We start from the raw sequence: 27,567 nt of genomic DNA on the forward strand, positions 1-27,567 counted from the left end.
CAACCTCAGCTCCTCCGTATTTCTTCTGTATGTACAAGATGTTGTTAACGCTCTGTGAAGCCTCGACTATACACTAAGTTTGAAATTATTCCTGTTCACTGGGGGATCTACATCCTATGCTGCCTTCTCCTTTACTGTATTGTGCTATGCTAACTGCTCCAAGGCAGAGAGGGTCTCTTTACATAGAACCACACGCCCAAAACAAACCTATTTCCATAATGGAAGAAACAGTTAAATCAATATGTGAGTGTCTTGACTGAAGTGCAGACAAAGTCAGATTTTCTTTTTTATTATTGAAGATAAACAGAAACAAGTTAACCTTTAGCAATGTAAACAATTGACAATCTAAATTTGAAGAATGCTGTATTGGATGTACAGTGGTTGAGTAGTGGAGGAGAGTAGGACCCTAGTTTTCTAGTATTCTAGTTTATTTTCTCTGGCATTGACAATACTGGGGTGTTCACTTTAATCTAAAAGACAATACTTCTTTATCAATATTTATTGGACTATTACCAAGAGGTTTACCAAGACCCTTTCTCTATATAACTTCATCCCTCTTTCCCTTTCTCCCATGGTGCATGGATGTGTGTGTGTGTGTGTGTATGTATGTGTGTGTGTGTGATTGTGGCTGGGTCAGTGTCCATTGTGTACTCCAGGTCATAGATGTATTATGTTAGGCTTTTATTATAAAGAGGAAAAATATGTTATTTTTGTGTTATGTGTAACATGCATAACTAAAATACAAAAAAGAATGCTTTTCCCACAATTATGTCAAGTAGCCAAGCTGCTCTCACTAGGTCAGTATGCCACTGAGGAGATGATGGGACTTACTTTAATAATACTGTATGCTGGACCTCTCAGCTTGCCTGGACTACAAACTCTGCCTGGCCTCTGGGAAAAAAAGCCCTGATAAACTTCACTGCTCTTTGTCATGGTGTTTCTCTCATGGTGTCTCTCTCTCTTTCTCTCTCTCTCTACAATGCTGTGCATGTGTTTCTGTTTAACTTGGGTCAACCAAAGTCTACACGAGTCAATGCTCATTTCAACCTTCTGATTAAAGCCAAGGCACTCCACAATAAAGAGCTCTTAAAATTATTTATCTAATTTATCCAGCGCAACTTCATGTGATGGGGGACTGAGCCCATGAGGCAATTTACACACTGATTAAACCAAAGCAACAGTATAAGACAACGGTCCTCTGTGAGTGTCTCTGCTCTGTCTCTAGATGAACCGTAATGATCAGAGGGTCTAAAGAGATCGAGAGAACAGAGAGGAGCATTGAGGATGCTTCTCACAGAGACATCAAAGAGCAGACCTGACAATCCCTTTAATCTGGGTCAAGGGCCTGGCCTTGACAACCGCTCATGTAGAGTGAAGCGTTTTGAGAGAAAGAGAGGGGGAGAGGAGAGAGAGAATGAAAAGGAGAGGGGGGGAAGATGAGTGAGTGAGTGCGAGGGATGAAAGAAGGTGTAAAAATACAGAAAGAGAGCACATACAAAAATAAACAGTACACAATCTTTCAATTCAACACATGGCATTTCAGAAAATAATAACAATAGGGTCGGACTCATGTCGGGAAAAATTAAGGCGCCAGTGCACATGTGGACTGGGCGCTCGCTGTGCATGCAGGATGAGTCTTCTCCATGTTACAACATGTCACACCACAACAACTAGAAATGGCATTTCCATTTTCATTCCATCTCAGAGGAGAAAACTGATAACACTAATTCTGAGGCAGCACTCCAATTTCTACATGTCTTGCATCCAGAACATTTGTCACATTTTGTCATCTTTTCAATTGGTCCCTGGGCACCAGTGTCAGATTCAAAAAGTGTATCCACTTGGCCTGTTCAGAACGCAACGTTCAGAGTAAGTTATCCGTCACTGTGACTGAGTGTTTTATTGTGTTTTTTTCACATTCGCTTTTCTGGAATAGGCTATTAACTACTCAGCTTGGAGTAGATTTGACTCTTCCCTGGCCTTCCATTAGCAGCACTGATAAACTAGACTTCTGCATGGGAGTGAGTTTCTAGTGAATCTCTCTCTCTCTGCTAGACTGTGTTATTGCTGTTGCATAACCAGGGTCCATTACTATTTGCAAATAGTTGAGTTAGCATGATTTATCGCACCCAGTGTAGTAAAATCAGTGTATGAGTAATCCAGCAGATGAATACTTCAAATTTCTTTCCAGTAATTGATCGATGTAATTGTCGCAGGTCTGACAGATTATGTTGGGGGTCAGGGCTGTGGAGGACAGGGACCAGACAGAGGCTTGATGACACACCAGGGTCAGAAGCCACAGGGGAGAGAAAACAGGGGCTGTGGAAATGAACATGGTTTGATTTATTTTTCTTCATTTTCCACCAAGATTTTATTGACACAAAAACCAAACAAAATATATTTAAGCAGCTTAATTGATTTTTTGAGCTGCGTGAACTTTTTGGATCCTGGTATCCAAGATGTGTTTTACTGTATAGCCAAAGGCAAATATTTTGTATTTTCTATTCCCAACATGTATTGAACTTCTTGTTTATGGCGTTTCAGAGATCTACTGTATATGTAGTGATTCATTGCCTTTGAGTTTTGTTTATCTTTCTCCTCTCCTCCAATAGGGAGTTTGCTTCTAGGGGCTTTTACAGTAATGGCAGCATGAGTTTTTTTCCCCATCACTGCATTTGTCCTTGAGGGATCTTTAACTTCAGAACTGAAACGCACAGATAGTCCTGCCTCCTTAGGGCATAATACACCCAGGTAGAGGCAGGTTTATTGAATGAACACACACACCCACACACCAACACACATACATGTAGTCATTGTCCAAAGGAGGGAACAGGATATGAAGTGTTTGATGAATCAGAACAAGAAAACGAAGATGAACCAGATTCTCTCTCCTCTGCCTCCCTCTTCTTTACTGCGCTGTGCGTGGGCAGAAGGAGGGAGGGAGCTGGTCCATCATCAAGTGTGTGTATGTGAAGTCGACAATGATGTGTGTGAGCTGATATACAGTAGATTGGCCAGGCAGCCACAGCTACTTGCTGCTTGTCTTGTAGGGACATTAATCACAGCCAGGCCGAGCAGAGCAGTCAAGGTCAGTCTCTCTGCCTCACGTGTGGGAGGTTACCTCCAGCCTCTAAATGTACTCTGCCTTTAACTTCTGCCTCCAACTACTCTGCCCACACTGTCTATACATTTTTTCTCTGCCTCTGTATCCCTTCTTTTTCTACCAGGCTCTGGCTTTAACTGCTCAGAACACTGTCTCTATTCCGCCTTTGCTTTTTCCACCATCTGCATCTGTACTTTTATATGTTTACCAGTGTTTCTCCTTTAGTCCCCTCTGCTTTTTCTCCCTTAGCATGCAGTTGAGGAACATTAAAGGAGATAGAGATATAGTGGGGAGAGAGGCTTCAGTTGAAAACGTATGTACAGTCGGTATGAGAGGGAGAGAGATACAGGCGTATGGAGATGAGAGGGAGACAGATAGAGGTGGGAGAGGTGAGTGAGGAGATTGGAGAGAGAGAGAGAGAGGTGACAGTATGGAGAAACATGGAGAGAGATGAAGTGGGAAGGGAGGGGGTGAGAAGTCCACTCATGCACTTGTTATCCATCTGGCCAAGACAGGAACATAGAGACTATGAATGATCTGAGTAGGAGGGGTAGGTGATTATTCAAATTGGAGAAGGTGAGAACGATGATCCCAAAAGCTGAGTGAAAGAGAGAAAGAGGGATATAGAGAGAGTAAGAGGGAGGGAGAAAGAGAAGCATCGAGAGTGAGAGGGAGGGTGAGAGGAAAAGAGACGGGCGGGGGGAAGAGAGAGAGAAATCAAGAGAGCTAAAAAGGCAAAGAGAGAGAGGGAGATCAAGAAAGAAATATAAATGAATTGAGAAAGCATGGTGGTGGTTTGGTGCTTTTACATCCAATTAGTGCCTACCTGGACTGTGCTTAACAATGAAGGATCCTCATAATGGAACTGGTGAGCAAATACCAAGCATTAAAACCACTAGTGCACAGTGCCTGTGATGCAGTCAGTGATTAAGATGTCAGTGAAACACACAAATACTGATTACTTGAACTATAGATAGTGCATGGTGCCCGTGATAAAATTGGTGACACACACACACAGATTTCTGGAATTATATATAGATAGTGCAGTGCCCATGATGCAGCAGGTGATGACAGTTCTTCTCAGTGGTTTTGGTACCTATATTTCTCAGATTACAATTGAAATTATCTGTCATCTCTGAAGTACTTGTTCAACCTCCACATCTATTCTAGTCAAATTACCAATGCTGTGGTAGCCTACATTCATGCAAATGATTATGCAGCCTATCAATTGCTTATGTTATGCTGATCAAAATGTACTATATTTACTCTCTGTTAAATTGTCTTACCACCACAAACATCTAAACATTTAGTTCCTAACAGAAGCCATAACATGCACAATGGTTGATCCGGTTGTCATAATTGTAGGCCTAACACCTCACCATCCAGCGTTTGTACATTTGCAATGTGCAGGCAGCTTTACCATCAAAATGTACTGATCTATACTGAAAGTATATCCACTTTATATTGTCGTTCCTTTGAGCTGAATATCGGTTGTAAAAGTGAATTCGCTTCAAAATAACGAAACAAAATTTCCCTATTTTCCTTACTACGCTTAGTTTCATGTCATTGCGAATGCCCTCTGTTGGATCATAAAAAGGACACTTGGAAAATAGTAACTTTGCAGAGTGCCCGGTTCTTGAGATATTCGTAGGAAACTCGCTGCAGACCACAGGACCAATCAGAGTGAAGGAGCTGGGACGCAAAACGAGCAAGCCAAACTGGAGGCAATTTTTTTTTTCATTGTTTTATGTCGAAATGCTTATCCAAACAACGTAATTCTGCACTCTTTTGGATTATAAAGAGGACACATGCAAAATATAAACTTTGCAGAGTGCCCGGTTCTTGAGTTTATTGTGGGAAACTGAACCAATTCTAATTTGTACACACACAGATTCCTGGCATTATTAGAGAGATGACAATTATAGGTGTATACAGATGTCAGCAATAATGTCATCGGAGCTCCATATCTGGTTATAGGTTGTCATAAACATGTCATAACCCTAGAAAGCTCCCTATCAGACAGATATTTACCGTATTTTTTTTTTAATTAGCCGCATTTTCTATAAACCGCACCCCACTAGAATGGGAGCTTTGGGTTTGTAAATCTGACTATAAACTGCACTGGAATATATGCCGCACTTGATACGGGAACAATGATACCAAGCAATGCACGAGTATAGGCGATCTTACTGCATGCCGTTGTGTAACACACTTCAAAAACGAAAGTAGGCCTAAGTCAGTGCATAATGTATGTTTTTTATTGTTTTCTAATGAACTCATTTACCTTTAGACGTGTGAGTTCTAAATATTTCCGACGGTCCTCAAAGCGTAAGTTATTTTTCCGAAACAGTAACTAGCTAAGTTAAGTTAGCTTCCGAGCTAACTTAATGTAGCTAGCATAATACTCGTAGCCATACTAAAGCGACACTACTCCTTAACGGGTTAAATAGCATTCATGAAAAAATTGTTTGTACTGTTGTTTTGTTATAAAAACGAGCTATAAGCCGCTTCAAAATATAAACCACACCACCACAAGAAAAATGGAAAATCGGGGTATAAACCGCGGTTTTATTTCCGAAAAATACGGTAGGCCTACTACGTGTCGATGAATAGTTACCATGTCCGTGGTTATTTTCCGTTGACAGACAAAACATGGAGGCCATTAATATATTTCACACCAGCCATTTTGTATGCGTTTCTTCACAACAGTTGTTTAGTGTTTACCTAACAGCCAAAGGGGGCTTAGTGAGATTACTGTTGAAGAGCAGAGTAGGCTGTGAGAAAGCAGGGAGAAGTAGCTGGGATTTATAGTAAATATCAGGTGGGATTGAGTTGAGGCATGGACATTTTTTCTTCCCCCGCCTCTCTCTGCTGAATAATGATGGTGGAATGTGTTGATATATCCCAGCCGTCTCAGTGGAATGGCGTGGCTGCGGGTGCTGGCTGACATTCTCATGGTGGAGCTGCCTGTCAACGCTGTGCCGGGCCCTGGGAGCCAGAGCTCTGAGGCTGTTATTAGCAGGAGCAGCAGAGTCACTGCTTCACCGGGCGCTTAGTTCACGAATCAATGGCACTGCTTTCATGTCGTAGTATCAAGATCTCTCCCTTCTTCTCTTCACTCCTCTTTTCTCCTCTCTTCACCCCCCTATCACCAGCCAGTTGGAAAGTTGAGAAGAATACTCTGGATGTCTCCCCTCTTCTCTGTTTTCTGTCCTCTCCACCCCTCTTCTCTTCACTCTCCTTTCCTCCACTACCCTCTCCTCTCTCCCTGTTTGTTTCCATGATGAAAAAAAACGCTTCATTTTATTTTTGGTCCATCCTCCCACTTCCTCTCTTCTCCTACGCAGGCTGTTGCAGGCTGATAACACAAACATCAGCGCACTGCCCTGTGCATCACAGGCCCTATGGGGTGTCTTAGCTTAGAAACAGAGAGGATTATGGGTCCCGCTCTCCTGTTGGCTGAGTGCCCATGTGACCCTGTGGCTCATGTCCTTTAGACAGCTACACCCCCCATTGTTTAGATGACCTTTCTCATTAGTCCCCGCTGCTGTGGCTCCTGCTGACTAGCGTCTGAAGACTTTATGTGTTGACCTCCTGGTGCTGTGAGGATGGGAGGCCCATATTAGAATAATATACAGTATTACAACATTACAGAATACACAATTGATTCTTCTCTCGTGTGTCATACATTGTTTTTGACATTTACTCACTTTTAATTGTAATTTTATATTTCTGATATGATTTTAATAGTTAAAAATAAGTTCAAACAAAACACCACCAACTATGTGATACATCCCAACTGGCAGATCCAAACATCTTTTTTTTTTTTTATAATTCTTTTTATTTGGAAATGTTTATGAACACATTCATATTCTGAGCATACATTTTAGCAGACATTTCCATGGTGTTTTGTTGTTTTTGTTTACATACACATACAAACAACAGTATCCCACCCACCCCACCCACTTGAACATGTAGTACACACACTTAGACTAACAAAAAGAAGAGAATAGAAAAATAGATACAGTAAAAATAAATAAATAAAACAGTAAGCAAGGTCATCATACTTAGTCGCGCCAAATGTCACCATGTCTTGTTCACATGCATATTCACAGACACTCTACATTATAGGCTGATATGCCGGTATCAATCCACATCGTAATTACACAGACAGTGCATCATGCATACATACGGTACTCTATACATGATATAGGGCCCTGATGCAAGAAATATTGCTATGGGGTGTCAGGTATAGTTTTGAGTTTCCCTATGTATTTCAAAACCGGATCCCAGGTGGAGTAGAATTTGTCCCTTGACCCCCTAAGCGAGTATTTAATTTTCTCTAATTGTATAAAGTGCATCAGGTCACACATCCACAAAGACGCTTTGGGAGGGTTTTTTGATGTCCAATGTAATAATATTCTTCTGCGTGCAAGCAGAGTCACAAAGGCCAATATGTTTTTATAACTATTTCTTACTATAGAATGTCTACGATCCGTGATACCAAATATAGCTGCTGCTGCATTTGGTTGGAAATCAGTATTGAGCGCCTCAGATAATGTTTTAAAAATCATAGACCAGTAAGTGACCAGCAGGGCATGACCAGAACATATGGGTTAAATTGGCAGGGGTGTGGTGACATCTGTTACAACTAGCATCAGAACCAGGATATATTTTAGCTAATCTTGCTTTGGAAAAGTGAGACCGGTGTAAAACTTTAAATTGTATTATACTTAATTTTGCACAAGAAGTGCTGTCATTCACTCTTAGTAAAGCACAGTTCCACATGTCATCTTCCATGTCTTCCCCCAATTCATCCGCCCAGTCCGCCCTTATCTTCGCGATGGTTATGGTTTTAAGAGAAGCTATACAATCATGTATTCTAGAAATTAGCCTTTTCGAATTGAATGGGGATTCTAGCAGATCATCTAAGCCTGACACTGAAGATTCATTTGGAAAGTTGGGGTCCTGGCTCATAAGGAAGTGGCGTACTTGAAAATATCGAAACAGGCTAGATCGAGGAAGGCCAAATTTTTGTGATAAGCAGTTAAAGCTGGCAAATACACAATTTATGTACATATCTTTAAATTTAGAAATGCCTAGTCTCCGCCAAAAAGAGAATGTAGCATCTAATTTAGCTGGGGGGAAAAGATGGTTGTTGCATATAGGGCTTAAGCTAAGAGTTTGTTTGAAATCAAAGAACCGTCTCATTTGAAACCAGATCTTCAAAGTATTGATGACAATTGGGTTGTTTGTGAACTGGGTAGTAGAAACGGGAAGACTGGAAGTGACCAGAGCCGTGAGAGATGTTGAGATGCATGATGTAGCTTCATACTGGCACCAGTCCGTATCCGGAGTATGAAGCCAAAACATTATTTTTTGAACATTTGCAGCCCAGTAGTAGTAGAGAAGATTAGGAAGAGCTAGGCCTCCCTGCAATTTAGGCCTCTGTAGAAGCTCTAAACGTACCCTAGGGTTCTTGCCATTCCAAATAAAAGAAATAAAAGCGAGATCCAAACATCTTAACTGGAGATCCAAACGCACGACACACACACGAGTCTGGTTGTGTGCTGAGCTTTTAATGGTACGAGAGAGAGGGTGGTCGAATGGGGGTATCCGGTTGATGGTTGAACATGGTATGGGTAGTGGGGGAACGGAGGATAGGGAGCGGCAATCTGCCGGCAGACGGAGACAAGTATTAGTGCACAATTCAAGCACCAGGAATCAATAACAAAAAGCCAAGAATACAAATGTGAGGTCGGTGATTCAACGAACTGGCGATGAGTGAATGACAATCCGGGGTTTAAATGCTGTGGTGCTGATGTGGAATGAGCCGCAGGTGACTTGAGTTAACGGAAGGAAGTCCCGGGGTCTGGAATACAGTATTTTACAATCGCTATGACAATTTTGTCAATACTTTTAACAAGTTTCCTAAACTCTTGACACAGTTAGCACAACATCTGTCTGTGTTGGCTATACAATTACAGTTTTTTTACAGTCGCTAGGACACATTTCTCAATACTTAAGTCACGTTTTCAAAACTCTTCACACAGTGAGCACAGCAGAAGTATATGTGGGCTAAACTGTGGATCATTTATCATTGCTTTGGCACAAAATGCATTCAATGACTACATCTTTCAAATTACATTCATTCTTTTCTCACTTCGACACAACAACTGCCAAAACTCTATGAGCCTCATGTACTAACGCTTTTGCGCCCACTTCAGGCGTATTTTTTTCGCAATTTGTGCGTAAGAGCATGGCGAGGTATGTACAAACATGCCGCACTGAGGTAAAAGCGCAGACTGCCTGTCGCGGGAACTGAAAATGGCAAATTGAGCTTTTCCGTGTCATGCATATGCATTCACGGGAGGGTGAAGGGGAAAGTGGGAGTTTCCCATAAAGAGATGGGAGGGGATGCGTTAAGTGCGCCTAATTATGTATTCCGCGTTATGTACAAAAACCGCCTGTGAAAGCGCACCTCTATTTTGCGGTGAAAATTCTCCGCCTGTTAAAAAAAAGGCGTAAGCCAGGATGCGCATATGCCCTTCTGGTGAAATGGCAGCCGTAACCCGAGCAAGACGAAGACATAGGCCAAAGGATTTTTGCCACAAGGATCACACTTTCTGAGTTGAGTGAACATGAAATCATTACGCGTTACAGATTAAGCATCCATGCCATATTACAGTTACTGGAAGAAATCAAAGATTACATCGAATCTCCGACTCAGCGTTCACATTCCATTCCAGCAGTTGTTAAACTCCTCGCTACATTACAAATATTGGCATCAGGATCATTTCACAGTCATCGCTGTTTTGTCTTTGGTGGCTGATCCATGATAGAAAGAGAGAAGGAGGCCCATTCAATTGCGCGTTTAAATGCTCGCAATGTACGGTATAGTGGGCGGAGAAAGGCGCTGATTACCTGATGACTTACAGGTTTCGTAAATACGACGGAAACTGAAGTATCACAGCGTGCGCAATCTGCGGGATGGCGCTAATAACGCTACGTTTGCGAATGTACGTACATGAGGCCCTATGTACCTACAGGCCAATTTGCACATGCTTACATACTGTTTTCAAAACTGTGAAACTTAAGTTCAAAACAATAACATACAGTTTTTTCCAATTGCTTAGACACAAAAATTTCAAATAACACACAGTTAGTAAAATCTGACACTCAAGCAGCACAAAAGAAGGCCAGACCTGCACAACTATAAGCACATTGTCATACTCACACTATTTGCAAAATACTACACACAGTGTTTTGCAAATCACTAAACACACTTTTCTACATTAGACACAGAAATTTAAGTTTGTCACTTCATTGCCTTTTTTAGACACTGTCTTGTAAAATGACACACGTGAACAGATGGATCAAACATGGGCGTCAGGTGTACAAGCACTAAAGTGCAAAACTGTAAACATACCAATCAGGTGTAAGCACTATAAAAAGGCAACAGGTCAGTGTACCTGTCCTCATCAAAAATGGAAGGCAATGTTGCAGGTAGAGGAAGAGGGAGAGGTAGGATGAGAGGGGGAGCCCGTGGAGGAAGGTAGGGAGAGGTAGACCTGGAGGCCGTGGAAGAATAGGGACAAATTTACAGTATCTAATGAAATTCAAACAACATTGAACATTGGTTGACCATGTTGTGAACCATGGGGCAACATTTAGAGAGGCTGGAGAGAGAGTTCAGCCCAACCTCAGCAGATATACTGTTGCAACAGTAATTTGGACATTTCGACAAGAGCACAGGACAAAACTACTAATCTCTACTGTCTACAGTACAGTAGAGTAAAATGTAGCTACAGCTATATGCACTACATCAGTACTTTTTTTGTACATATTCACTGCAGTCCATGATTGAAATCATGGACTGTATTTCATTTGCTGTATTCTTTCTTTTGTCTCCACAAATATATTTGGTGTGTTTACAGACTATTATGTAGCCTACTATAGTATTTGATTTGAAATATGTTCAGGTTTTCTGCACAAAATGTAACCTTTACGTAGACAATGTGGAAAAATACAGTAAATATTTTCAGCAGAATCAGAATGGGTTTTATTCACCATGAAAGTTTGCACAGACAGTAATGTAGTTTGCTTTGGCAGGAAGGTGCAGACATTAAACATATAGGAATCAAACATTTAAATATGAGGACTAACTATACTAAAGGCCGATTTATTCGACTCCGTTTTTACGGACACGGACACAGGGAACGCCCTCTCCGAGCCCCTTGGAGAGCTCTACGTGCACCTCCTGATTTTCCTGACTATCCGTCCGTCCGTCATTTTACGGATACCCCTTGGCTGTGATTGGTCCGTATTAAGAACCGCTTGCGTCAGGGGCGGGGTTGCCGTGACCAACAAGACGAACAGAATCCTTTGACCGCCATTGCTGTAAGTTTTTACAATTCATATTTCAGCTAAACAGTACATGTAAATCAGCATCTGAATTAAAATGTGACGAGAAATGGGCGGTGTAGTTGTTGAAAATGTGCTTATTTTATTGATGAAACGGCTAATTTGTAAATTTGCTCAGACTTTTCGATAACCTAGCTAGCATCGCAGTGCAGCGCCACCTACTTTTCTGGCGGTGAATTGTTTTCAGCACCCACAGCCGTCGGAGTACTATAAATTCAACGAATCGTTGAAACGTTGAATTTATAGTATTATACTACTCCGAGTCGGAGTAGTATAATTCGGCCTTAAGGGTACATAACTAGCAATACTAAGTGGAATTAGAATTTAAATAAACTATACAATAAAATATAAGTTGCGGTAATTTACAATATAAAAATACAAAAAATACAAATATTACAAAAAATACTAATGGTACAAAATTGTGTAGTGCAGTGCAAAAAGCAGTGTGTTTTAAGGACATTAAGTCATGAAGTCAGTGTGAACCCTTTGCCTTGTTGAAGAGGCCAACAGCGGAAGGGAAGAAACTGTTTTTGTGGTGTGTGGTATTGGTCCTGATGGACCGCAGCCTTCTGCCGGATGGGAATGACTGAAACAGGGAGTGACCAGGGTGGTAGTAGTAGGCCACAATCTTCCTCGCTCGCCTCAGGGTCCTCGAGGTGTGCAGGTCCTCGAGGGTAGGCAGATTGCAGCCAATCACCTTCTCAGCAGTGCGGATGATATGCTGCAGCCTGCTCTTGTCCTTGGCAGTGGCAGCAGCGTACCAGATGGTGTGCAGTACTGGTCTTGGTGTTGTGTTTGGTCAACATATTCATGTACTTGTACGTACAAAAAAAATAATAATCAAGCAGGTTATATCATTAGAAAAGAATAGTTAGTGTAAAAGTGTTTTAAATTTTGCACTACAGTGTGTAACTGGTTCAAACAGAGTCCAATTTTATGAACCATGTGTGTGGCATACGGTGACAGAAATGGGTTTTTATACATGATTGTATAGTTTTGAACGAAGTGTTTCATTTGCAAAAGATCGGAGGTGTTCTGCTACTTGTGAGACTAGTTGTGTGAATCGTGTGTTGTGTTTTGACAAAGTGAGCCCTGTTTTCAAAATTGTGCTTAAGAAATTGGAAAAAACTCTAATACTAAACTGAATAAGACAGAAATTTGCTACATTTCTAAAGTAAGATTGTAATTAAATATATTTAGAATCAAAAAATTCAATGCTATAAAATGATCTATACGGAAGGGTTGTGCTAGGTGAGGAAAGGGATGCAGAGCGAAGAAATCAGCCAACATTTGTATGGGACAATGTGGCATTTCACCACTCCCTTGCAGTCACCGAGTGGTTTGCAGCCCATCCCAAAATGGTGTCACTTTTCTTCCCACCTTACTCTCCATTCCTCAACCCCATAGAATAATTATTTTCCTCATGGAGGTGTAAGGTTTACTGTATGACCACCATCCACATGATCAAATGTCCCTCCTGGATGCAATGAATACTGGATGCCTGGACATTGCCAGGGATGGATCAGGCATGCCAGAAGATTCTTTCCTAGGTGTATTGCCCTAGATGACATACAGTAAGATGTGATGTGGATGAGAACCTGCGGCCAAATGCAGAAGATTAGCATTCCTATTGTATCTGTATCAGTGGATGGTGTGTATACAAATTATTTTATTCTATTAAAAATATATACAACCTATTGAAGCATACTGCATCATGTCTGATTCCAGTAACATATATTGCAGTGAATTCTAAACAGTAGAGAGGTGTCCTTGTTTTACATAAGAAAACATTGTATAATGCTACCTGTTGTTCGTGATTTTTAGGTCATTGTTTTGTAAGTAGTAAGTAAGTAAGACTTTATTTATATAGCACATTTCATACAAGAATTGTAGCTCAAGGTGCTTTACATAAAATCAATAAAAACAATAATACAAGTGATAAACAATTCAAACAAAAATAAAAATCCCAATAAGATCTCTGTTCAAGAGAGAAAACAACTTTAAACATGCATCTTAAAAGTAACATATACATTTGGTTCACCCCTGGTCTGTATATATAAAACCATACACTCTGTTAACAGATCCTTTCCCCAGGTCAAGAGTATGGGCCGTATTCTCTGTTAACAGATCCTTTGCCTCAGATCAAGAATACAGATTGTTTTACATATTTGTTTAAATACTTCACGCGACCAGAGTTCTTGTACGCTATCAGAGTTTGCCAACTCTGACCTAGACAAAGTAAAATTAGCAAGTCAAATAATGACCCAAATTTACTAAACCAAGATTCTACAATAAAATAACTAATAAAAGTAGGATTACAAGTAACACACATACATTTGGTTCACCCCTGGTCTGTATATATAAAACCATACACTCTGTTAACAGATCCTTTCCCCAGGTCAAGAGTATGGGCCGTATTCCAACCAAGATTCTACAATAATATAACTAATAAGAGTAGGGAAACCCTTTTGAGATCAAATTGGTGGGAAAAAAAAAATGGGTGACAAAGTATGTTTGTTGGCTGTCAACCTTTGCTAGTGTTATGAAGAATGAGTTGATTTGAGACATGTATGAAGTGATTTGGTAGTTTTAGTGCATTTTGAATGTGCAATTAACTGCTGTGCCGAGCTGAAAGTTGGTTAGGAGAACTGTGTGAAGAGTTTTGAAAAAGTGGCCTAAGTATTGAGAACTGCATCCTAGCGACTGTAAAAAAAAACTGTAACACATTTATTGTTGCTTTGACACAAAATGCATATGTAAACACAACTTTAAAATGCTTGAACTTCTTTTACACACAAGCTCAACCAAGACCAAAACAATCGATTTTTACTGCCCAATTTACCAATGCTTTCACACTGTATGTCAGAACAGATAACATCATGTTCAAAACCTAACTTATTGGCTAAAGTCAAAGTGAACAGCTGTTCATATTGTGAATTGAAACACAAATATATCCCCTGTATTTTATTCCATTGCTACTGAGAAACAGCTGGTTGAAGTTATGCAAATACTGTAAATCACAGCTGATTCCCAACTAGGAAACACTCAGGTGTTGAAGTTCCAATCGCATGACCATATGGTATATACAGTAAAGAGGACTTCTTTGGGCTGATCTTGTGTGGAAAAAGAACAATTTAGAGCAACACGAAGAAAGTAAGAATACAGTAATGCCTGCACGAGGGAGAGGAAGACAAGTACCAGGACAAGGGAGAGGAGTGGGACAAGGGCGAGGAGTTAGAATGTGTGGTGGCGCTCAGAAAAGGGCCAGAGCTAGGGTAATACTGTAAATGGCAGCTATATTGCATATTTCTTGCAGTAATGTCCTGTTGCAAATGAAGCCTTTACTGCAGCAATTATGTTTCTGTCTTCTTTTTTTCAATACAGTAACCGTACATTCTATAAAGCTACTCTGAGATGGGTCATTCATTTTTTGTTCTGAATTTCTGCAGCAAAGGAAACAAAATGCATGCATTTACTTAACCCATCAAAACACAAATGTAGAGGCTTCAAAAGAAACTGCATTGCAAACACAATCCATATACTGTGAGACCTGACAAATATATAAAATAATGCAGTTTCTGTAATTCCATCTGATGTTAGTGTTTTTTATGACATTGTGCTATGATTGACTAAATGTTCCTGTGGAAAGAGAACGTGTGTTAGTGTTTTGGTAGACATGGTGTAATGTTTAGTGTATTTTTGTTTTATGACAATTAGTGTTTGAGTTTAGTTTACGTTGTGTGATTTTGAGCATTAAATTAACTGTTTTGCCAATTGTGTGTCGTAGGTGTGTTGGTGTGGTAAGAGTTTAGGAAACTTGTTAGTATTGAAAAATTGTCATAGCGATTGTAAAAAACTGTAAACACAGACAGAACAGACACGATCCAGCCTGGCCTAGGTCAGGGACATGAGAGCATGTTTAGTAGTTTTACGTAAAAGAATAACCATGAATAAATGAATGAACAAATTAACGAATGATACAGGCTACTCTTGGTGGGAAAAGCTTACACTCGAAGTAACAGGTGAACAGAAAGAAAATAAGAGATTTGAGGAGATGGTGGGGCACAAAATGAGGTTCTGCAAAAAGTAGAACATGGTTGTATTTATTACCTATTGACTGGTATCAGGTTTGGTGCATGGTCATAATGACAGATGGAGTGTGGTCTTCTCCTAAACTCACATACAGTTAGGTCCATAAGTATTTGGACATTGACACAATTTTCATCATTTTGGCTCTGTATACCACCACATTGGATTTGAAATGAAACAATCAAGATGTGCTTTAAGTGCAGACTTTCAGCTTTAATTTCAGGGTATTTACATCCAAATCAGGTGAACGGTGTAGGAATTACAACACATTTTATATGTGGCCCCCCCCTTTTTAAGGGACCAAAAATAATTGGACAAACTAACATAATCATAAATCTAATTGTTACTTTTAATACTTGGTTGAAAATCCTTTGCAGCCTGAAGTCTGGAACCCATAGACATCACCAGACGCTGGGTTTCGTCCCTGGTGATGCTCTGCCAGGCCTCTACTGCAACTGTCTTCAGTTCCTGCTTGTTCTTGGGGCATTTTCTCTTCAGTTTTGTCTTTAGCAAGTGAAATGCATGCTCAATTGGATTTAGGTCAGGTGATTGACTTGGCCATTGCAGAACATTCCACTTCTTTGCCTTAAAAAACTCTTTGGTTGCTTTCGCAGTATGCTTCGGGTCATTGTCCATCTGCACTGTGAAGCGCCGTCCTATGAGTTCTGAAGCATTTGGCTGAATCTGAGCAGATACTATTGCCAGAAACACTTCAGAATTCATCCTACTGCTTTTGTCAGCAGTCACATCATCGATAAATACAAGGGAACCAGTTCCATTGGCAGCCATACATGCCCACGCCATAACACTACCTCCACCATGCTTCACTGATGAGGTGGTATGCTTTGGATCATGAGCAGTTCCTTCCCTTCTCCATACTCTTCTCTTCCCATCATTCTGGTACAAGTTGATCTTGGTCTCATCTGTCCATAGGATGTTGTTCCAGAACTGTACAGGCTCTTTTAGATGTTTTTTGGCAAACTCTAATCTGGTCTTCCTGTTTTTGAGACTCACCAATGGTTTACATCTTGTGGTGAACCCTCTGTATTTACTCTGGTGAAGTCTTCTCTTAATTGTTGACTTTGACACAGATACGCCTACCTCCTGGAGAGTGTTCTTGATCTGGCCAACTGTTGTGAAGGGGTTTTTCTTCACCAGGGAAAGAATTCTTCTGTCATCCACCACAGTTGTTTTCCGTGGTCTTCCGGGTCTTTTGGTGTTGCTGAGCTCACCAGTGTGTTCTTTCTTTTTAAGAATGTACCAAACAGTTGATTTGGCCACACCTAATGTTTTTGCTATCTCTCTGATAGGTTTGTTTTGATTTTTCAGCCTAACGATGGCTTGCTTCACTGATGGTGACAGCTCTTTGGACTTCATATTGAGAGTTGACAGCAACAGATTCCAAACACAAATACCATACTTGAAATGAACTCCAGACCTTTTATCTGCTCCTTGTCAATGAAATAACAAACTCCCTTTATGAGGGAATAACATACACCTGGCCATGGAACAGCTGAGCAGCCAATTGTCCAATTACTTTTGGTCCCTTAAAAAGGGGGGGGCCACATATAAAATGTATTGTAATTCCTAAACCGTTCACCTGATTTGGATGTAAATACCCTGAAATTAAAGCTGAAAGTCTGCACTTAAAGCACATCTTGATTGTTTCATTTCAAATCCATTGTGGTGGTATACAGAGCCAAAATGATGAAAATTGTGTCAATGTCCAAATATTTATGGACCTAACTGTATATAGTATCCTGTAACCCATTTAAATAGTATGGTTACATTTACATTTAGTAATTTAGCAGACGCTCTTATCCAGAGCGACTTACAGTAAGTACAGGGACATTCCCCCGAGGCAAGTAGGGTGAAGTGCCTTGCCCAAGGACACAACGTCATTTTTGCACGTCCGGGAATCGATCTGGCAACCGTCTGATTACTAGCCCGATCCCCTAACCACTCAGCCACCTGACTCCCTACATGGAGAAACATGATAAAATATCTAGCTGTACACAGTGTATTAGGTCATACATCATAAAATTAGCTTTGTTGCTTGTTAAAGCATAGTAAATAGACCCAGTCTTTGTTATGGTCCAAGTGTTGGTATTCTTAGCAGGTTGAAACATACTCTTTCTGCTATGTTCTGTGACTGTAGTACAAATATGGCGTCGGGTACACAGCTATTTAGCAGTAAACATTATGTTTATAACCTCCAGAGTCTGGTCAAGGCATTGTTAATCAGCAGTTGTAATTAAAATGAATTCACATTTGAAACACTTTGAACGTATGGTGACACCTGAGGGTGACACCAGAGAGCAACCACTGTTTGATTTCATTGCATTGTTGAGTCTGCCATGGCCTTGGCTGATAACAGGGCCTCCATGCTAAAGAACCGGGATGGCTTTTACAGATCATACAGACAGACACACACACACACACTCTGTCTCCCGCTCTCTCATATTATTCATGGCTGTTTTTACCTTCCCTTCTCTCTCTCTTACTTTCTCCTCCTCTCTTTCTCTCTCACTCACTCTCATCTATTACATCTTTATCACAGCTATTTTCATTATCAGCTATCCTTTGCCACTTACCTTCACTCCACCTTGCGTGCCAAGTCAGCAGTCTCCCACACAAAAACGAATCCCCTTCTCTCCTGATGGAATCCGATACAGTCCCTATCACCTCTTCGCCGGCAAGCCAGCCATGCAGCGTGGCAGACAGGGGCGAAAGTGAAACCAAACACCCTCCAAACCCACGTTGCCGCTCTGTCAACCGCTTTGTTTAGGTAAAAAGACGAATGGGACTGTGAAATAAATCTGTTTAGAATACAGCAGCACACATACTGTTCTGCAGGCTGCTGCCTGGTCTGCATGATTTGGTTGCAATATTTAAGGCTGTGGGGTTGCAAAATAACGTTGTTCCAGGGGCTATTTGCCTTCTGTCCAAAAAATGAAATGTTTCGTGAATACAGCTATAGCACTTGCAGCTAAATGAGACTGTTTAGTTGTGTACACAGTTTGTTTTCTGTGTTCTTGTTTGTAACTGTCAGAGAATCAACAGTCCCGAACGACACAGCGGGTAGCCAGAGGACAGATCAGGAAAAAGCCCTGCAGAATTTTCCATCATTAAAAATAGAATGTCGTCAGAATGCTGTATGGTTTACAAATGGAACGGGTAAAACAAAAAAACACACACAAAAACACAGCGAACACTGTTTTTATTTTCATTTATTTTTGTTCTGAACCCTTTCTGAATCAATTGAACATACTGGCGGGATATTTGATGGCCTGTGAGCTCCAATTATTAGAACAATATTATGACTGGGGTGCACTAGGGTACTAGGGTGGAATTCCAATAGTGTCTGGAGGCTATTTGTATTACAGCCAGTCCTTCAGGGCCTGCAGAAGGGCATACGGCTCAATAACTCAATTCTTACCAATTAGCCCCTGACTTGTCCCCCCAAGACAGATACAGAGGACTCTCCAGTGGATAATATTTTTTATGTGTGATAGTGTCTATCAGGTATCTTTGTACAGTAAAATGTAGCCATCCAAGCACAGTACCATACAGGATCCCAGCTTGATCTGTTTGCCATGTTTGAATAGAAACAAACAATGCAATACTGTGGTGTTGATAACATTCTTATGCTGTGTACAGCCAACTGAACATAGATCCAGCCAGGTGCACACAGTGGATTGTTGAGGAAAGTAGTTCTTCTAGGATAGGTAACCAATTCTTTAGGCCCAGACAAAAAATCCCCCCTTCTCCCAAACACCCACTGGATTCCCTCCTCAGCCTGACCTCTAGCCCCCCTTCCCCTACCTACCTCCTCTCTCCAGCCCCAGTGTGCTCTTTCCCTCCAGAGCCCCCCTCTTACCCCTTTTCCACCAACGCGTTTTGGGTGCTGGTTCGGAGCCGGTGCTTAATCTTAAACCAGTTATTTCTCTTTCGACAGCCTGAGAACCAGCTCCGAACCAGCGAAAGTGGTTAGCTATTGAGCCTATATTTAACACAAATGTAATACACAAGCACTATACAGCAAAAGTTTATAAAATGTTGCGCTGATAATGCCGGTGTTGTCATACTGCTGTGAGTCCAGGGTATTGCGCAATAGCCAAGAAAACATGCATCTCAACCTTGCATTCTTAGCGTTCTTCGGATTGAGACGGGCTCTGACAAATAACTTATATTGTTCTCTATACTCTTTGGCTCTGCTTTGTGTTTGGCGCTGCCGCTCTAGCGTTGCTGGGAAAGATGAGACGTATACAGTGACATAATGACGTGGCTCTGTAGTGGCTCTCTAGCTCGTGGAAAAGCAAACCGGTTCTTAGAAGGCTCGCAAATTGAACCAGCTCCGAACCGGCTCAAGCACCAGCTCCGAACTAGCTCCCGGTTCACTTTGGTGGAAAGGGGGTATGTGTCCCCTCTGCCAGAGCCAGGGCCAGCACCCTCCACCTCCCTCCTGGCCCCTCTTGTGCTCCAGCAGGCAGCCAGCGTAGTGACTTTGGACCTGGCCGACCTTGCAGCGTCACAGCAGTCTGCCGTTATTAGATTGGGCACGGAGGCAAGAGGTTGAAATAGCCAGGGCCACTCCTCAGTTGCATCTCCATCTGATCCCTCCGTGAGAATGGAAGACAAACACCGCTATCTGGATGTGTGTGTGTGTTTGTATGTGTGAGCATTTTTGCTATTGTGTCTATCAGTCCTCCAGTCAGAGATTCCAGTGGTGAAGGGAGACAGAGGGGGCAGTGTGGAGGCTCACCTACCCGGAGGAGAGCTCATATTCCTGGGGAGGAATATAGGCGAGTGGGAGGATTTCCTCTGGGCCCAAGCTGGCCCGGTGCTTTTTCTATAAAGAGGTCATCAAACAGAGCCCCAGAGGAGTTGAAAGATGTTTTTCTGGGTCACTGGAGTACAGTTACAGCCTGCTAACAGCCCGATTCTCTCAGAATGAGGGAGCAAATAAAAGAGAGGAGAATTTCCCTGGCTCACAGTGGATCTGTCTGGTTTAGAAGAGATATATCCATATTTGAAGAAGCAGTGGGCATGCTACACTGTTTAAAAATGTTTACCCAAACCACAATTTCTCAGCCTGCTACATATGTCTCTATCTCACTGGAGCTAATACTCTATACTCAACAGCAGATTAAGCTCCCAACAGTACTCATCCTAACATTACAGGAGGATAGCTGTAGCTAAGCCAAGAGCCAATAACAATAAAGCTACAGCTAAGGCAAACACCCCGTTAGCCTTGTTAGCATATGTAGAGTATGTACAGCTGGGTCGAAATCTCCCAGTGTTGAATAAAGTATTACAGTTGTTTTCAATTGTTTACACGCAATTTTGAAAAACGGGTTCTTTTTTTCAAAATATAATCACAATTATCCAAACACCACACTCAATTTGATTAATTCCTAGATTGTTTGCAAAATGACACACTTCAGTCAAAACATACACACTTCAGTCAAAACATATACACATATTTGTGAAAATGCTATTAGTTTTCATTTAACCATCACAGTCCTCAATGATCAGACACTATTGCAGACAGTTTCACACTGCTGTGATAAATAAAAAACACATTTGTAAAAAAACGAATTTTAGGAAATAGCATGTGCTAGATTTTTGGCCAGACATTGTTATGTAAGGGATAATTTATATTTTTTTTAAAAAATAGTGACAAACCCACAACATTCTTCATGATTAGTTTGGGATAGGTAGAATGTACATAAATAGGCCTACTATAAACTTACCAAGCACTGCACAACACTGATGCTGCAGACTGAATATTTCAAGTATTTATTTCAATACTTACAGTATTTCTTACTATAATCAGTTACAGTAATCAACCAACAATGAAATCAATGAAAGAAATAAAATCTATAGACAAATAAAAATTACTGCATGAAGTACATACACTTTGACTCTGAAGAAAAACTACTTTAAAAGCAACAAGAATACTGTAACTATTCATCATCTCTCCGTCTGGCTGGATCAGGCCATAAGATTTCATCCACATCACAGGCTATGTCTTCATTGGCAAGGCACCGTTGGAAGAATCGCCTCGTGTGACGAATCCACCCCTGCACAGAAGCTGCTTCGATATGATCACAGGCCTGCTCCATGGCCTGAATGAGGGGCAAACGGTCATAGGGCCGCAGGTCATATACCTTTCACCGTCATGCTGAAAAAAACTTCTATTGGATTCAGGAAGGGGGAGTATGGGGGAAGGTATAAGACTTCAAATTCAGGGTGCTCATGGAACCAATTCTGGACCAGAGCAGCCCTATGGAATGAGACATTGTCCCAAACGACAATGTACCACATCTGGCCCACTGGTTTAATGCTGTGACAATCTCATGCAATCTGTCAAGAAATGCAAGTATTAGATTTGCATTATAGGGTCCCAGATTTGCATGGTGGTGGAGGACCCCATTTTGTGTAATAGCAGCGCAAAGGGTGATGTTACCCCCTCGCTGCCCTGGAACATTGGTGATTGCCCTGTGTCCAATTACATTTCTCCCTCTTCTTCTTGTTTTCGCAAGGTTAAATCCAGCCTCATCCACATATATATATTCATGTTGAATTTCTGCAGCATCCATTTGCAAGACTCTCTGAAACACAGTAAAAGACAATAGGATGCTGTTCAATATATATTGCACAGTATTTTTTTGTGCCAGAACATTATGAGCAGTGCACAATACCACACCATAGTAAGATGAACAATACATACCTCCACGTATTCATTGCGCAGATGTTTCACTCTCTCTGAATTTCTGTCAAATGGTACTCGATACAGTTGCTTCATGTATATTTGATTTTTCTTGAGGATTCGACCTAATGTTGACTGAGAGACTCGTTGGATGTTATTGAAAATATGGTCATCATTGATGATATTGGCAGTCTGATACAGTCTGTCAGTCCATGGTTGATAACATGGTCAATAAGTGTTGCACGGATTTCTTGAGTCAAATTTGGTCCTCGTCTTCTATGTTCAGGTTCTATCAACTCTTCAAGTCCTTCTCTACCTCTTCCTCTACCTAGGCCTCTTCCTCCTTCTCCTCTTCCTCTACCTAGGCCTCTTCCTCTATCTCCTTCTTCTCTTCTTCCTCTACCTCTATCTATTCTTCCTCTATCTCCTTCTCCTCTTCCTAGGCCTCTTCCTCTACCTAGGCCTCTTCCTCTATCTCCTTCTTCTCTTCTTCCTCTACCTCTATCTCTTCTTCCTCTATCTCCTCCTTCTCCTCTTCCTCTACCTAGGCCTCTTCCTCTATCTCCTTCTTCTCTTCTTCCTCTACCTCTATCTCTTCTTCCTCTATCTCCTTCTTCTCCTCTTCCTCTTCCTAGGCCTCTTCCTCTACCTAGGCCTTTTCCTCTATCTCCTTCTTCTCCTCTTCCTCTACCTGGGCCTCCTCCTCTACCTCTTTCTCTTCTTCCTCTACCTCCTTCATCTCCTCTTTGAGCTCCCCCTCTCATTCTCACTCTTCTTCTTCTAGCTCCTTCCATTTTTGTTGAAGACAGGTGAACTCACCTGCTGCCTTTTATAGCACACCTGAGTGCTGCATTTTCAAATTAGCACATGTGTGCTTCCACACCTGGTTGATGTGATTATCCAATTAGTTCATTAGTGTGGTCATTGGTAATCCAGGGCTTTGTAATGACAAGGAAGTAACCTCACAATCCTTATCTGTGTCTAAGGTGTGAAAATGTGTGTAGAGTTTTACAAATCACTGTGTGTAACGTTTTGCAAAAAGGGTGAAGCAGACATCGTGTGTAATGTTGTGCAAATCTGTGGAGGTGTTTTGCTCATTGGAGTAGAATTTTGCAAATTGTGTGGACATTTTTATTTTAGCGTGTAAACAATTGGAAAAAACTGTAAATGGTATTATCTGAAACTCTGGGTAGATCTCCTGGAAGATAAGGTGGAATAATTGTATGACAGGTGTGTCGGAGCTTCCAAAAGGGTTGTTGATACATGGACAATTCAGATACACATCCTAACTGTAAACACTTTTTCAAGACGTGATATGTGGGCGCTTTGATGAACAAAGCAGCCAACCTTTTAAATTATGTGCCTTCATTCATACGTATAGCACCTATTGGTCACATCCCATAAAGCCCAGTTGCTCAATGACATGCTTACAATTTTTGCCTATTGCTTACACACTTTTTGCAGAATTTGGCTCATTATGTCGAAACTCTACACACAAGCCAATCAGACATAACACTTGGAGATTAACAACTCACATCTATGCCAAAATGAAACATTTACATTATTCATGTAGCAGACACTTATATCCAAAACGACTTCCAAGAGAGAGCTTTACAAAAGTGCATAGGTCAATGATCATTAACGACGAGATAGCCTCAAAACATTGCGGGTGGCCGAAACACTGCAATCAAAACTTAACACTCCTTTCTAAAAATCTTTGCAAGCCCAATCATTGCATTTCTTGCAACAAAACCATACACACAAGCACCATTTGAATTACTCTTTCATATCACCAGCAACACACTGATGGGCTTTATATTAAAGTTTTTTTTCAAATGCTTACACACAAATTCATTACTTTTCACACAATTTCTGAAACCTGACACTCAAACACCAGAACCACACCTCAAATCTGCAAAACCATATGCTCATTTTGGGCCTTTGACTCAATTTTCAATTTCATAAAACACTTTTTGCAAAACACAACACAATTCTCCACGTAACACACAAAATTCTAACAGGAAGCATCTTGATTTCCTTTTTCAAACACAACCAATCAAAATGCCATACTAATTCATCAGTGCCTTACACTAACTCCACACATGTGCAAACACTCATTGCTTTACTCAACACCAACCAATCATGGCTTTGGAATAGGCCTATAAATAGCATAATTTGAACCTTTACTGTAGAAAAGATAACAGGTATGTAACAATATACTGTAACATACTCATGTTCTAATGTAAACATAATGGCTGTTTCAGCACAACACACGGTATACTACACACAAACATATATTTTACCGTAGCACCCATGCATCCATTGACTGCAATGCACTGCATGATTGGTCACAGTCTGGTGGTTTACTGTATCATACCGTGCAACAGTACAGTGACTGTAAGAAGACATTCTGACTATATTGTCGAAAATAGTATATATTACTGTATGCTACAGTTCATGGCACACACAGACACACCATTCCGTAATCACCTTTTTCAAAATTAGGTTTGGTTTCTGTCATACTACACTCTTTCTTTTGTACTGTGTAATACTGTATTCACAACCACAAATGCTTATAGTAAAAAATACTAAGTTTGGTTTCAATCTTGTTTTCGTGTTTACCATGAATTTTTCAGCATCTCTGCCATTTACTATCAATCTTGTACAGAAATGTACATAGGAGATCATGAAAGAAAAGCTTTAGGTTTTGAATAACAGTGTGTATATATCAAAAAATGTAGTATAAGGGTAAAAGTGTTTGTAACATGAGACAAATGTTTGCTTTTGAGACGTGTTTGTGATATTTTGATTGCAGTGCTTCATTTTGCAAGAGAAGCGAGGCATTTAGCATTTTGTGTGTGCAGTTGTTGGATTTGTGTGTTAAGTTTTTGAAAAAAAGAGGACAAGTAAAAGAAATGTGTGTAAGCATTTGAAAAAAAACTGTAAACTGCTGTCTTTGTGATTTTATTTTTATTGTCATTTTCTCAGACTCAGTGTTCTGTAAAACTCAAAAGTAGAATTTATGCTGTAATCAAAGAAAAGTTTTTACAAAAAACAAACATTCTTACAGAAATAAAGAAAAATAGAACAAACACAAATCAAAACTAAAGTTACAGTTTTTTCCAAATGCTTAGCACAATTTTTAAAAGAGGGCTCACTTTGTCAAAACACAACACACGATTCACACAACTAGACACACAAGTAGCAGAACACCTCCAATCTTTTGCAAAATGAAACACTTTGTTCAAAACTATACAATCATGTATGAAAAACAATTTCTGTCACCATATGCCACACGCATGGTTCATAAAATTGGACTCGGTTTGAACCAGTTACACACTGTTCAACATGTAAAACACTTTTACACTAACTCTTCTTTTCTAATGATATAACTTGCTTGATTTTGGACATGAATATGTTGACAAAACACAACACACAAGACTAGTTCTGCACACTAATGAAAATATGCACTGTACTCTCCACGTTGTGTACGTAAAGGTTGCATTTTGTGAGAGTATCAGAACATATTTCAAATCAAATACTGTAGGCTACATAACTTTAAACACAGCAAATACATTTGTGGAGACAAAAGAAAGCATACAGAAAATTAAATACAGTACATTGTTTCAATCATGGACTGCAGTGAATGGGTACCAAAAAAATACTGAGTAAAGTAGTTTTCGCCTGTCGAAATGTCCAAATTACTGTTGCAACAGTATATCTGCTGAGGTTGGGCTGAACTCTCTGTCCAGCCTCTCTCAATGTTGCCCCATGGTTCACAATATGGTCAACCAATGTTATTCGAATTTCATTAGATACTGTAAATTTGGCCCTATTCTTCCATGTCCTCCAGGTCTACCTCTCCCTCTCCCTACCACTCCTTCCATGGGCTCCCCCTCTCATCATCACTCTCCCTCTTCCTGCAACATTGCCTTCCGTTTTTTATGAGGACAGGTACACTGACCTGTTGCCTTTTTATAGTGCTTACACATGATTGGTATGTTTACAATTATGCACTTTAGTGCTTCTACACCTGACGCCTGTGTTCGATCCATTCTTTCACGTGTGGCATTTTACAAGACAAAGTGTTTACAGTAAAAAAGGCAATTAAAGTTTTTCACAATTGTTCACACACGTTTCTCAAAACATTAACGGCTTTCTCAAAACTGCACACACAAACCTGAAAACCTGTATTCTATTGATATGCAGTATTACAGTACACAAGACAAATAGATTTCGTACCTGTTGGTAACTTATTGGCTAAAGTCAAAGTGAACAGCTGTTCATATTGTGAATTGAAACACAAATATATCCCCTGTATTTTATTATATTGCTATTGAGAAAAAGCTGGTTGAAGTAATGCAAATACTGTAAATCACAGCTGATTCCCAACTAGGAAACATTTACATTTAGTCATTTAGCAGACGCTCTTATCCAGAGCGACTTACAGTAAGTACAGGGACATTCCCCCGAGGCAAGTAGGGTGAAGTGCCTTGCCCAAGGACACAACGTCAGTTGGCATGACCGGGAATCGAACTGGCAACCTTCGGATTACTAGCCCGACTCCCTCACCGCTCAGCCAACTGACTCCAACACTCAGATGTTGAGGTTCTTTCAATCACATGACTTGTGTGGAAAAAGAACAATACAGAGCAACACAAAGAAAGTAAGAATACAGTCACTATGCCTGCACGAGGGAGGGAGACAATTACCAGGACAAGGGAGAGGAAGACAAGTACCAGGACAAGGGAGAGGAAGACAAGTACCAGGACAAGGGAGAGGAGTGGGACAAGGACGAGGGAGAGGAAGACAAGTACCAGGACAAGGGAGAGGAAGACAAGTACCAGGACAAGGGAGAGGAGTGGGACAAGGACAAGGGAGAGGAAAACAAGTACTAGGACAAGGGAGAGGAAGACAAGTACCAGGAAAAGGGAGAGGAAGACAAGTACCAGGACAAGGGAGAGGAGTGGGGCAAGGGAGAGGAGTTAGAATGTGTGGTGGCGCTCAGAGAAGGGCCAGAGCTAGTGTAATACTGTAAATGGAAGCTATATTGCATATTTCTTGCAATAATGTCCTGTTGCAAATGAAGCCTTTACTGCAGCAATTATGTTTCTTTTTTTTTTCAATACAGTAACCGTACATTCTATAAAGCTTCTCTGAGATGGGTCATTCATTTTTTGTTCTGAATTTCTGCATCAAAAGAAACAAAATTCATGCATTTACAAAACCCAACAAA

General features: G+C 40.7%; 2 protein-coding genes and 1 long non-coding RNA gene across 6 annotated transcripts in view; 2 read left to right on the forward strand and 1 right to left on the reverse strand.

Moving 5' to 3' along the window:
* The window catches only part of LOC134032503 (myelin proteolipid protein-like), a 422,406-nt gene that overhangs the window by 195,554 nt on the left and 199,285 nt on the right, over positions 1-27,567 (forward strand). The gene's annotated exons all lie outside the window — the stretch shown is intronic.
* The window catches only part of LOC134032131 (neuroligin-3-like), a 205,829-nt gene that overhangs the window by 86,620 nt on the left and 91,642 nt on the right, over positions 1-27,567 (forward strand). The window lies entirely within an intron of this gene.
* Positions 22,571-23,037, reverse strand: LOC134032132 (uncharacterized). Its single transcript, XR_009931987.1, has 3 exons — positions 22,981-23,037; positions 22,876-22,893; positions 22,571-22,728 (listed from the first exon to the last, which is right to left on the reverse strand). It is a non-coding gene; the product is annotated as an uncharacterized LOC134032132 (long non-coding RNA).

Source organism: Osmerus eperlanus, chromosome 13 (assembly GCF_963692335.1).
Source record: "Osmerus eperlanus chromosome 13, fOsmEpe2.1, whole genome shotgun sequence".
In the NCBI taxonomy this organism is placed as follows: Eukaryota; Metazoa; Chordata; class Actinopteri; order Osmeriformes; family Osmeridae; genus Osmerus; species Osmerus eperlanus.